The 11,168-nt window shown below is 36.9% G+C and overlaps 1 long non-coding RNA gene across 3 annotated transcripts; it reads left to right on the forward strand.

Moving 5' to 3' along the window:
- Positions 1–387: 387 nt before the first annotated feature.
- Positions 388–11,168, forward strand: LOC105262450 (uncharacterized). 3 transcript variants are annotated; one of them, XR_009342289.1, is made up of 8 exons: positions 388–1,048; positions 1,115–2,029; positions 2,116–2,403; positions 2,469–2,649; positions 2,722–2,881; positions 3,173–3,308; positions 10,705–10,760; positions 10,827–11,168. It is a non-coding gene; the product is annotated as an uncharacterized LOC105262450 (long non-coding RNA). The 3 variants fall into 3 exon arrangements; XR_009342290.1 differs by having other exon boundaries at positions 393–1,048; positions 2,833–2,881; XR_009342288.1 differs by lacking the exon at positions 2,722–2,881 and having other exon boundaries at positions 399–1,048.

The following is an 11,168-nucleotide window of genomic DNA, read 5'->3' on the forward strand; positions in this document are numbered from 1 at the left end:
TTTTATTACATTTCGTACCCCTTTTGTACGAATTTCCAAAAGGCAGCCTTGTCACATGTCTACGCACAAACAAAAAAGTATTATCAACCAATTTCTAACGTATTGGAAGGGCTATTAAGGACAATTTTTTATACCCTCAACCTTGGAAATTGTTATGGTTACCACCTTATGCGGTACTGTGGTGTGTATCCAGCTGCTCAGGGGAGCTTTTTGCTCAGGGTCGGTTCCAACCCTGACACCAACAGTCCAAGGGACCTAACAATTAAAAAAAAGGGGACATATTATAACATCAAAACAAACAAAAATACAAACACTACATACACCGGTGACAAGGGTGCTTGTTGGAAGTTGCACCCACACTTAGCCCACCCGACCTTGACCCTTATGTCCAATAATCGTTAAATATCTTAAGGGCCCCGCATTCCACTAACACTTACCACGCAATTTACACCCTATATTCCCCCAAGAGTTTACAAATTAGCACATCATATCGACTATTAACACTTACACATATAAATAATTTATTGACATATCGAGAGTTGACTTAATCCTAACAAATAAATATTTGAACAATGTTGACTTTAAAATTCCTAACACCTGAATCTGTCTTTATGTGAGCCAATCGCTCGGGCTACTACAGTCTACGAAGAGTACATAAAAATTTTTGCCAAACTGGCCACTTTAAGCATCTACTCCCTCCCTAATAGAGCTCTGTTAAGGGGGTATTATGGACGTTACCTTATGTCCAAAATTACCAATAAACTGGAACTCTCCCTTCGTATGACGGTCTAACCCTACGCTCAGGTATATAACCGGGCGTTAGAAATTTTCACAATATAAAAATCTTAACCTAAATTCTATACACTAAGGACAATCACACTTAAACTACAGACAATTACATCAAATTAAACTAGTCAGTATAAAATTTTGGTGTGATTCCATTTTTCATTCAAATTAATTATTAATCAAAATTCTCTTCTTTTTTTCCAGGCCGCAGGAGGAAGATATATATATATGCCGCTTGGCCGCACCAACCGTTCAGGACTCGGTAAGTTTTAATAATACAAATTATTACCTGGAGATTCTGTACTTATATATTTTCTTTTCTTTCCAGATATTGATGATCTTTTTGACCTTTTCGGCATCAGACCTACCGAGCCGACCACTGTTTGAATACCGGTGCTTTGGCGGACCGGGGCTTGGCCTCACTCATGGACTTTCTGGGCAGCAGCGCTTTTTATATAAAAAATTTGCTGACCTCCTCCACCGAAAACTTGGAGGGGTCAGATATCTAGCCGTCTTTTGTTGGGGGTGTTATCTTAAAAGAAAAAACACAACATCGAAACACCAAAAAGACATACACTATTAGAACAACAGAAACTTACGAAATTTTGGTCACACCCACACATACACAACAATCGGCAAATAAAAATAAAAAAATTACGAAAACTTTAATTCCACTATCTTGGTGTTTTTATGGGATCACTTTTTTAAATTTTAGCTTAGAAAAATTTTTCCTTGCCCGTTTACCAAAACTTTAATGGCGAATTTTTCTGTCCGTTACCCCTTTTATACGGCAGCCATTGGACGCAATCTTCCCACTTTTCCTTTTTTTTGTTCTCCCTTGTTTATTCTCTTCCTCTTTGATCGCACTTAGCGAGCCCTATCGTTACCCATGGTTGCATATGATCTTAGTACCATGTACTAAGAGGAACATTGGCAGCACCTTGACACCCAACCGTATCCGGTTCATTCATTTTTTCAAGATCGGCTGGAGCGGTAATTACAAATGTAAATTCTCGCTCAGCCGATAATACAGAAAATTAATCTTTCGCAATCGCGGTACGCACGCAACAAAACTTCGCCATTTTCACACAAAAAGTGAGAAAATGGTGATGTGCGTTACTGGATTGTAACATTTTCCTGCAAAGCATCAGGATAAAATAATCAATTACAAAAGAAGAATGGATTTTGATCCACACAAAAAAAAAACACGCTGCTGTGCTCCCACATTGACTTGGATATATGGGTAAGTATATTGAAAATTTCATTTATAATAATTTTATAGACATAGAATAAAATAACATATTTTAATTAATAAAATTTTCTTTTCAGAAAAAATGGGTACGTATTTCCACAATGAATGGCCATGTGGGGTGGCTCAGCCTACAGGGTTAGTGTGAGTGTGTGTGTATTTACGCATCATACCACCGCTTATCACCATTGACAACAATGCCGGTCACACATACGTGTGCCGGCAACAACTACAACGGTTTGGTGCCGCTCCAACGAGCAGAACGTCGCCGTCGCAGCTGGTTTGAAAAAAAAAAAAAAACACATACACAGCAACAATAAATGTGTGAACGTCATCTTCATACCATTTGTATGAAGATTGAGAAACAGGTAATTATATTCTTTATATTCTTACTATTAGGGCAAATGTTTATTTAATTTTCTTTTCCTTTCAGGTAAATTCAAGATTCGCGTTCGTGAAGTACCATTTGGGAAATATCTGTTTTTTTCTTATTTATTGCGCAATTGACGTGCGACGACAACAAGAAATGATCGCCATTCAATTCACAATGGACAATCTGTCTTTGCCTGTGGCGGCGTTAATAGAGGAATGCTCTTCGGTGTTGTGTTCCCCAGGTAAGTTTTGTGTGTGAAAAACTTGAACGTGAAAAATATACAAATAAGAAACAATGATTCTTGTGAGCAAAGATTTGCGGTGGCCACTAAATACACTTAATTGTGCACAAAAGAAAAACTTGTTATCGTTGTTAAAATTTGTGCATTGTGGCTCAGGTAATAGTGGAAATCTTTGCGTTGTAGATAATCCAACAACAATCGTGTGGCTCTGTCCAAATGGTGGTAGTTTGGAGTGAGTATGCGTTTTTTTTTTTGTTTATGTGTTGTTTATGTTTATTTGTTTTGTCTATGACTGGAATTTTTGTTTACGATTGTGTTGTTGTATTCTAGAGACGACTCTTTTACGAAAATAGGAAAATGAAAAACAATTTCTTGGTGAAATGTTCCTTTATGAATATTTTAATTTTTACAGAAAGATAATTTATCGCCAGTTCATACAATTTTACAAATTTATTTTGCGTCAAAACAAAACATTTGTATTTTCTGTGCCAAACTAATTTATGTTTTTGTGTTTTTATTTCAGTATTTTTTTTTCCCAATTGAATGCTATGAAAGTGCTACAATGAATCTGCCAGCATGAAGGAACAGTTTTTCGTGACCTCATCGACTTTTTTACATCACCACACAACAACGTTCCCCTGTGGATCATAAACCTTCAGGTAAGTCTTGTTTACTTTTTATTTTTGTGAGTTAGAAATATTGCGGGAAATGCAAGGAGAAATAAAAAATACTATTAAAAACATTTTGCCAATAAAAAGGATGCGTGGAGCATTTAGTTTTTGGAAACAATTACGTGGCGTAATTGTTTAAAAAAAAATTACATAGAGTAGCCGAATGTTAAAAAAATAAAAGAAGCAATTATGTTCAAAAAAATACGCGAAGTAGTTGCTTGTTGTGGAATGAGGTTGATTTAAAGGTGTTTTGGAATTCAGGTATTCCATCTCTATAATTGATTTATAATATTTTGCTAACGTTCACCGAAAGGAATAATTTGTAAATTATTCTATTTTTTTAACTAGATTGTACAATTGGCATTCAGAATCATTCATGGGCTCTCGGGTAATAGAAGAAATATAAAAAAAATAATCTCATTTAAGAATTATTTGAGTTGTTGATCATAAAAATAAGGGTTTGCTGGAGTTGGAGATATCTTTCAGTAGCTCAACGTGGGGAACTCCCACACCCTGAAGTCTCATAAGCCGGGCATTCAATTCTGTGCTAAATTAGAATATAAGACATTGGTCGCTAGATAAAGCATTTACTTTCTTTTGCATAATTGTAAGCAAGATAATAATCTCTAAGCATAAATAATCATAGTCAGAATAATACCTATATAAAAAGGGGACTGTTCACAGCACAAAAAAAATTTATGGTATAAATGAAATGAGTCAATAAACTCCAGATATAATTACAAATAGTCATATAGTTTGATAAAATTGGACGTTTACGACACAAAATTATAAATCTATATTGCACTATTATTATATCACAGATTTATTGCACACTTCCTACACCTTAATATCTTTGGCATGATAATTACCAAGGGGTTTTCCCTGCAGAGTCTCCAACTCATACATGTTATTACCTATGGGTTTAACAATTCTGCATTTTAGGAATTTCTTACAAAATTTGGCATTTACGTTATTTTTGAAATCAGAGAGCATATGATTCCGTCTATAAACCTCTTGTCCAGGTAGGAACTTGACAAGTCTGGCTCTTTGATCGTACCGTTTTGCACTATTTTCGTACGCGTTATGTAGATTCTTTTGGACCTTTTCTCTCATCAGCTTCAATTTGTCGGTTTTGTTCATTTGCAAAATTTGATGGTCAGTTAATGATTGGAGCCGCCTAGCTAATTTGTAATCTGTTCCGCTCGTAAACATATTATATCCAAACAACGCAAAGAAAGGATTCACACCGGTTGCTGAGTGAACTGAAGTACGCAAAGCCTGTTCAATTTCAGAAAGATACAGATCCCAATCACGGTGATCCGATTGAACATAGGTTCTTATCGCCGCCAGTACAGACTGATTTACTCGCTCTGACGCGTTTGATTGGGGAGAATAGTAAGCCGTTGTTATGTGATTGATTTTGTATCTTTTGATCATTTCTTCGAACATTTTCGACACAAACTGCTTCCCATTATCACTATGTATTATTTCTGGCACTCCGAATGTATGAAATACTTGATCTTCCAGAAATTTTATGACGTTTTCGGCCGTTGCTTCCTTCATTGCATGCAGGAAAATAAATTTTGTAAAATGGTCCATTACTATAAATATGTAGGAGTTTCCTTTCTTTGATCTAGGGTATTTGCCTAGGAAATCAATATACAGCTTCTGAAATGGTCTGTCGGTCACTACTTCATTTCCAATTGTAGGGCGCATATTTTGATTGGATGGTTTTGTTTCCTTGCAAATCTGGCAGTTATTTACATATTGCTTGACTTGGGATGTCATTTTTGGCCAATAATAAAATGTTTTTAAGCGGTTTAGGGTTTTGTATATGCCATCGTGGACAGCTTCCGTAAAGTTATGCGATTTTTCGATTAGTGCGTATGTTATTTCCTGCGGTATCCAAAGCTTCCACTCAAATTCCGTAATGTCTGGATCGCAATTCTTAGTTCTTTTATAGACTTTTTTATTTTCTATGCGGAGATCTGGTAACTTTTCTTTATTTTGCTTTATGGTGTTTAACAACTCGACATATTCCTCACTTTCAAATGCTGTGGTCTCGAAATCTAAGAGTTCTTCCTCACTAATCTCTTCAATTACGACATCAGAGTCAACCGGCATCCTTGATAAAGTATCCGCCACTACATTTTCCGAACCTTTACGGTGTTCAATGGTGAAGTCATACGCTTGGAGCTGTAAGGACCAACGAGCTAGTCGTCCGCTCAAGTCCTTTAATGACATAAGCCATTTAAGACTGGCGTGATCCGTAATGATCGTAAATTTCATAAGTTCGACATATGGTCGAAATCTCTTCACCGCCAATACCGCTGCCAAGCATTCTTTTTCCGTCACAGAATAATTTCTCTGGGTAGAATTTAATTTCTGTGAATAGAAAGCAATGGGATTTTCTCCGCCGTCGTCATCCTTCTGGAATAATACCGCACCGATTCCGTATTCCGATGCGTCACATTGGATAAAAAACTCCCGTCGGAAATCTGGGTGGCGGAGCACTGGTGCTGATGTAAGGGCTTTCTTTAAAGTTTTGAAAGATTCCATAGCCTCGGAATTTATATTGAACTTTTGTCCTTTTTTGAGGGTATCGGTTAGAGGTGCAGATATTGACGCGAAGTTCTTAATGAACCTGCGATACCATCCGGCGGTTCCTAAGAAGCTTCTTACTTCTCGTGGACTTCTGGGTACAGGTATATTCAGGATCGCACTGATTTTATCCGGATCAGTTTTCAAACATCCATTTCCAATGATAAAGCCGAGATATTTCAGTTCGCGAAAACAAAATAATGATTTTTTCATCCCGATCGTAAGATTAGCTTTTCTCAGACAATCGGCCACTTCGCTCAACAGTCTTAAATGATTGTCGAAGTCATCCGCAATAATTAGAAGATCATCCAAGTAAATGAATACGTTGGACTTTAATCTGCCAGGAATAACCTTATCCATTAGACGGCAAAGACGTTGCGCCGCATTACAAAGTCCAAACGGCATTACTCTAAACTGATATAGAGGGCGACCTGGTACTGTAAAAGCTGTATATGGTCTGGCTTCTTCTTCGAGCTCAATTTGCCAGAACGCATATTTCAGGTCGACGCTGCTAATATAGTGCGTTTGGTCGATTCTGCTCAATATCCCATCAATATTCTGCAAAGGATACGCATCCTTTATAGTAAGCGCATTTAATTTTCGAGCGTCTAGACAAAATCTGTTTTTCCCGGGTTTTCGAACCACCGTTGTTCTATTACTCCATGGGGAGTCACTCTCCTCAATCACCTTTAGAGCGAGCATGTTGTCTATCTCCTTATACACAATATCCTGCACGGCCGGCGATAATGGATAATGCTTATCCTTTACAGGATTTGCGCCTTCAATTAACTTTATGGCATGTTTCTCTAGACTTGTGCATCCTAATCCTTTCTCCTCGAATGTGTAAAATTTGCTTACAACTTCCGACAACCTGATTTTTTGGTCTTCAGTTAGGTCATGCATGTTGGTATTTGCGTTTTTGGATTCCCCATGAATTTTCATTTGGAGGTCTAAATTGACTTCTTCCAATGAAAAGATTTCTGGGGCTATCTCAAATAATCTCCAGAAATCAGTCCCTAAATATAAATCCTGCTGTAGGTCGGGACACAAATACAAAATAATTTCTCTTGTTTTATCCTTGTACTCTATGTTCACTACAATCTTGCCTAAAATTCTATGTCTTTGCCCTGAAGCTGTACTTATCGCTGAAACATATGGAAAAATTTGCAGGTTTAATTCTTCGGCGATTTCACGGCACTGTTTTCCTAATAGGCTAACAGTTGCACCTGAATCTAAAAGCCCTTTAACCTCTTTTCCTTCGATTTTAACGCTAACGTAAGGTCTAGGATCTTTAGTCTCTTGAAAACGCTCAATTGCATCGCATATAATCCTTTTCCTCATTCGGTTTTCCTTTTGATATTTTCTTAATTTCATAATTCTTATTTTACTTTTTTCTTTCTTACTAGTATTTTTAGTCGGATTCGGGTTCTCGTTATTGCTTTCACCGAAAATTCTTGCTTTAACATTTTCGTAGTTTTGTTGCCTAGATTCTAAGGGTAAATAATGTCTTCGTGAGGCATAATCCTGAGTATTTCCCGAATCTGAATCTAATTTATTGGCGGGTTTACTATCTTGGAGGGCTCGGTGGAACGATGGTTTCCCGTCGCAACCATGTTCTTTCGGGAGTTTTCCGAAGCGCAGTTCGAGCATTTAGGGGTTATTGTGTTTGGTCTGCCACATTTAAAGCAAAACAAACCCCTTTGTGTTGCAGGACAGTCTCTAAAACCGTGGCCTGGTTTTTGGCAGTTCCAACAGAGAATTGGGTTGCTCGTAAAAGCTGCAACTTCTACCACTTCATCTATTTCTTCAACCCTATTCAATTCTAACTCCTCTTCCTGCAAAGCACTAACCCGAATAGGTCTATTTACGGGCGGAAATTGTATTGGTGGTGGTGCTACGCTATCTTTTTTGAAGAATGTACGTTCTATTTCTAAACATTCAATCCTCAACTGTTCCACAGAATTCACTGGCAACGCATAAACTATGCTAGAAAGATTTTTCCGTAAATTTTTCTTTACTAGAGAAATCATTTCGTATTCTGATACAGGCTTCTCTAGTTTAGAACGCATCAAATTCACATCATGGAAGAATGAATCGATTGATTCTCCCGGCATTTGTTTCCTCTCCAATAAATCCCTCATAGCCTCGAAACATGTCCGCCTAGTCTTAAATCTTTCCGTTAACCCGTATTTGAGTGATTCCCAATCAGCTATGTTTGAATTTCTTTGTTGGAGCCAAAACCATTCATAGGCTGGTCCTGACAAAAGAATATGAAATTCATTTAAAATCTCCTCCCAGGCTAAACGGTAGTGTCTCTGGAAATATTCCAACCTATATATGAAATCTTCGACCGACAAACTATTCGGCCTTCCCGAAAAATTCAATCCGAATCTTTCAATTCTTATTCCCATATTGGGCCCCAGTCTATAAATTGACGGTGTTACAGTGGCATGACGATTTGAGTGTGTCTGGTATTCGGTGTTGATAGGTGGTGGCTGAGTAGTGGGTGGAGGAACGTGGGGTACCTGGGTTTGATCCGTTGAGGATCTATCTATAGATAGCCTGGCGATTACTTCATTCAAATGTTGTATCGCAGCATGTACTTTCCCCATTTCCTGACTTACGCTCTCCTGAACTAATGACCTTATACTATTGCGAGCGTCACTTACACTTTCTTGGACCATCCCCCTTATGAGCTGATACAGCTCGTTAGGCGGATTTACTTGATCAGGTTGCATGCTCAATGGCCTTTGGATACCAGAGTTAGGCAAATTATTGGGGTTATTAATAGTCCCGGACAGATCTCGAACAGTATTATCTCTATTTTCCATTGTTTCTTCACCTCTTTTCTTTTTATTCTTCGGCTTTGGTGTTTGAGTCAAAAACCTGCTACTATCAAACGCTAAAACTCTATTTCTTTTACTTTGTCTTTTCCCTGATGTATATTCACTCATTAGAATGATCAAAAATGCATAAAATTCAGAAAACACAATATCAAAAATTAAATATCTATTTAAATGCGAACCGTAAATGGAAGGACAATATCAGTAAATTTAAAACAGAAAACGGAAATTTAACTAGTATCTATTTATCAAAAAAAAAAACACAAAATTTAAAAATAAATATAGAAATCTATCAATAAGTAAAAATAATTATAACATAAAAATCAATTCAAACACAACACAATAAGAACTTATGATAACACAAACATAAATAACATAAATACGAATGAACAAAAAAAATATCAACTAAAAATAAAAAATATGTATATGTATATATTTTAAACTGAACCGAACTAGACAGATATTACAACAATATTACTTTCTTCAAAATATGAGGTAATAGGATGTGTTTTCAATTGTCTGGCAAGTGTGTGGTTTTGATTTATATAATTTTAAGCTTTTTTACGAAAAGTGTCCTTTTAGGTTGTCACGGTGTATTGTAAGACGTGGATTTAAACAAGTGGACAAAACATATTACATGTAAATAGACATTACGGCAATTTCCTAATTCTTGCGAAGGAAAAAGATCTCGTATTTAGAGTAATAAAATACAATGCTCTTGCGACTCACTTCGTCCCAGAGGCTATTGCACTTATTCCCTTATGTCTACTACAGACTATTTAATCTACTCTAAATACAAACAAAAACGTAAACAGTACAGGTCATCACACAATACATCATTTGTTACAGTAGACGAACAAGAGCTATTGCACTTGACCCATTCGATTTGGAAACGAATATCCTAATTTTTCTCAGACTTACAGCTAATATTGCACATTTAACACGACTTCGATCACGAAGTTGTGGTTGCGATATTCGCTATGCAAGAAAAATGCGATATTCGTTTTTTAATCTATTTTCTTAAATGGTCTATTGAACAGTGCCTCGGTGTTATTGCACTGGATATTTCGATTATTATCGTTTCAGTTTGGGCGCCATATTGTTATGGTTACCACCTTATGCGGTACTGTGGTGTGTATCCAGCTGCTCAGGGGAGCTTTTTGCTCAGGGTCGGTTCCAACCCTGACACCAACAGTCCAAGGGACCTAACAATTAAAAAAAAGGGGACATATTATAACATCAAAACAAACAAAAATACAAACACTACATACACCGGTGACAAGGGTGCTTGTTGGAAGTTGCACCCACACTTAGCCCACCCGACCTTGACCCTTATGTCCAATAATCGTTAAATATCTTAAGGGCCCCGCATTCCACTAACACTTACCACGCAATTTACACCCTATATTCCCCCAAGAGTTTACAAATTAGCACATCATATCGACTATTAACACTTACACATATAAATAATTTATTGACATATCGAGAGTTGACTTAATCCTAACAAATAAATATTTGAACAATGTTGACTTTAAAATTCCTAACACCTGAATCTGTCTTTATGTGAGCCAATCGCTCGGGCTACTACAGTCTACGAAGAGTACATAAAAATTTTTGCCAAACTGGCCACTTTAAGCATCTACTCCCTCCCTAATAGAGCTCTGTTAAGGGGGTATTATGGACGTTACCTTATGTCCAAAATTACCAATAAACTGGAACTCTCCCTTCGTATGACGGTCTAACCCTACGCTCAGGTATATAACCGGGCGTTAGAAATTTTCACAATATAAAAATCTTAACCTAAATTCTATACACTAAGGACAATCACACTTAAACTACAGACAATTACATCAAATTAAACTAGTCAGTATAAAATTTTGGTGTGATTCCATTTTTCATTCAAATTAATTATTAATCAAAATTCTCTTCTTTTTTTCCAGGCCGCAGGAGGAAGATATATATATGCCGCTTGGCCGCACCAACCGTTCAGGACTCGGTAAGTTTTAATAATACAAATTATTACCTGGAGATTCTGTACTTATATATTTTCTTTTCTTTCCAGATATTGATGATCTTTTTGACCTTTTCGGCATCAGACCTACCGAGCCGACCACTGTTTGAATACCGGTGCTTTGGCGGACCGGGGCTTGGCCTCACTCATGGACTTTCTGGGCAGCAGCGCTTTTTATATAAAAAATTTGCTGACCTCCTCCACCGAAAACTTGGAGGGGTCAGATATCTAGCCGTCTTTTGTTGGGGGTGTTATCTTAAAAGAAAAAAACACAACATCGAAACACCAAAAAGACATACACTATTAGAACAACAGAAACTTACGAAATTTTGGTCACACCCACACATACACAACAATCGGCAAATAAAAATAAAAAAATTACGAAAACTTTAA

The sequence above is a fragment of the Musca domestica genome, unplaced genomic scaffold, assembly GCF_030504385.1.
Source record: "Musca domestica strain aabys unplaced genomic scaffold, Musca_domestica.polishedcontigs.V.1.1 22, whole genome shotgun sequence".
NCBI classification, from domain to species: domain Eukaryota; kingdom Metazoa; phylum Arthropoda; class Insecta; order Diptera; family Muscidae; genus Musca; species Musca domestica.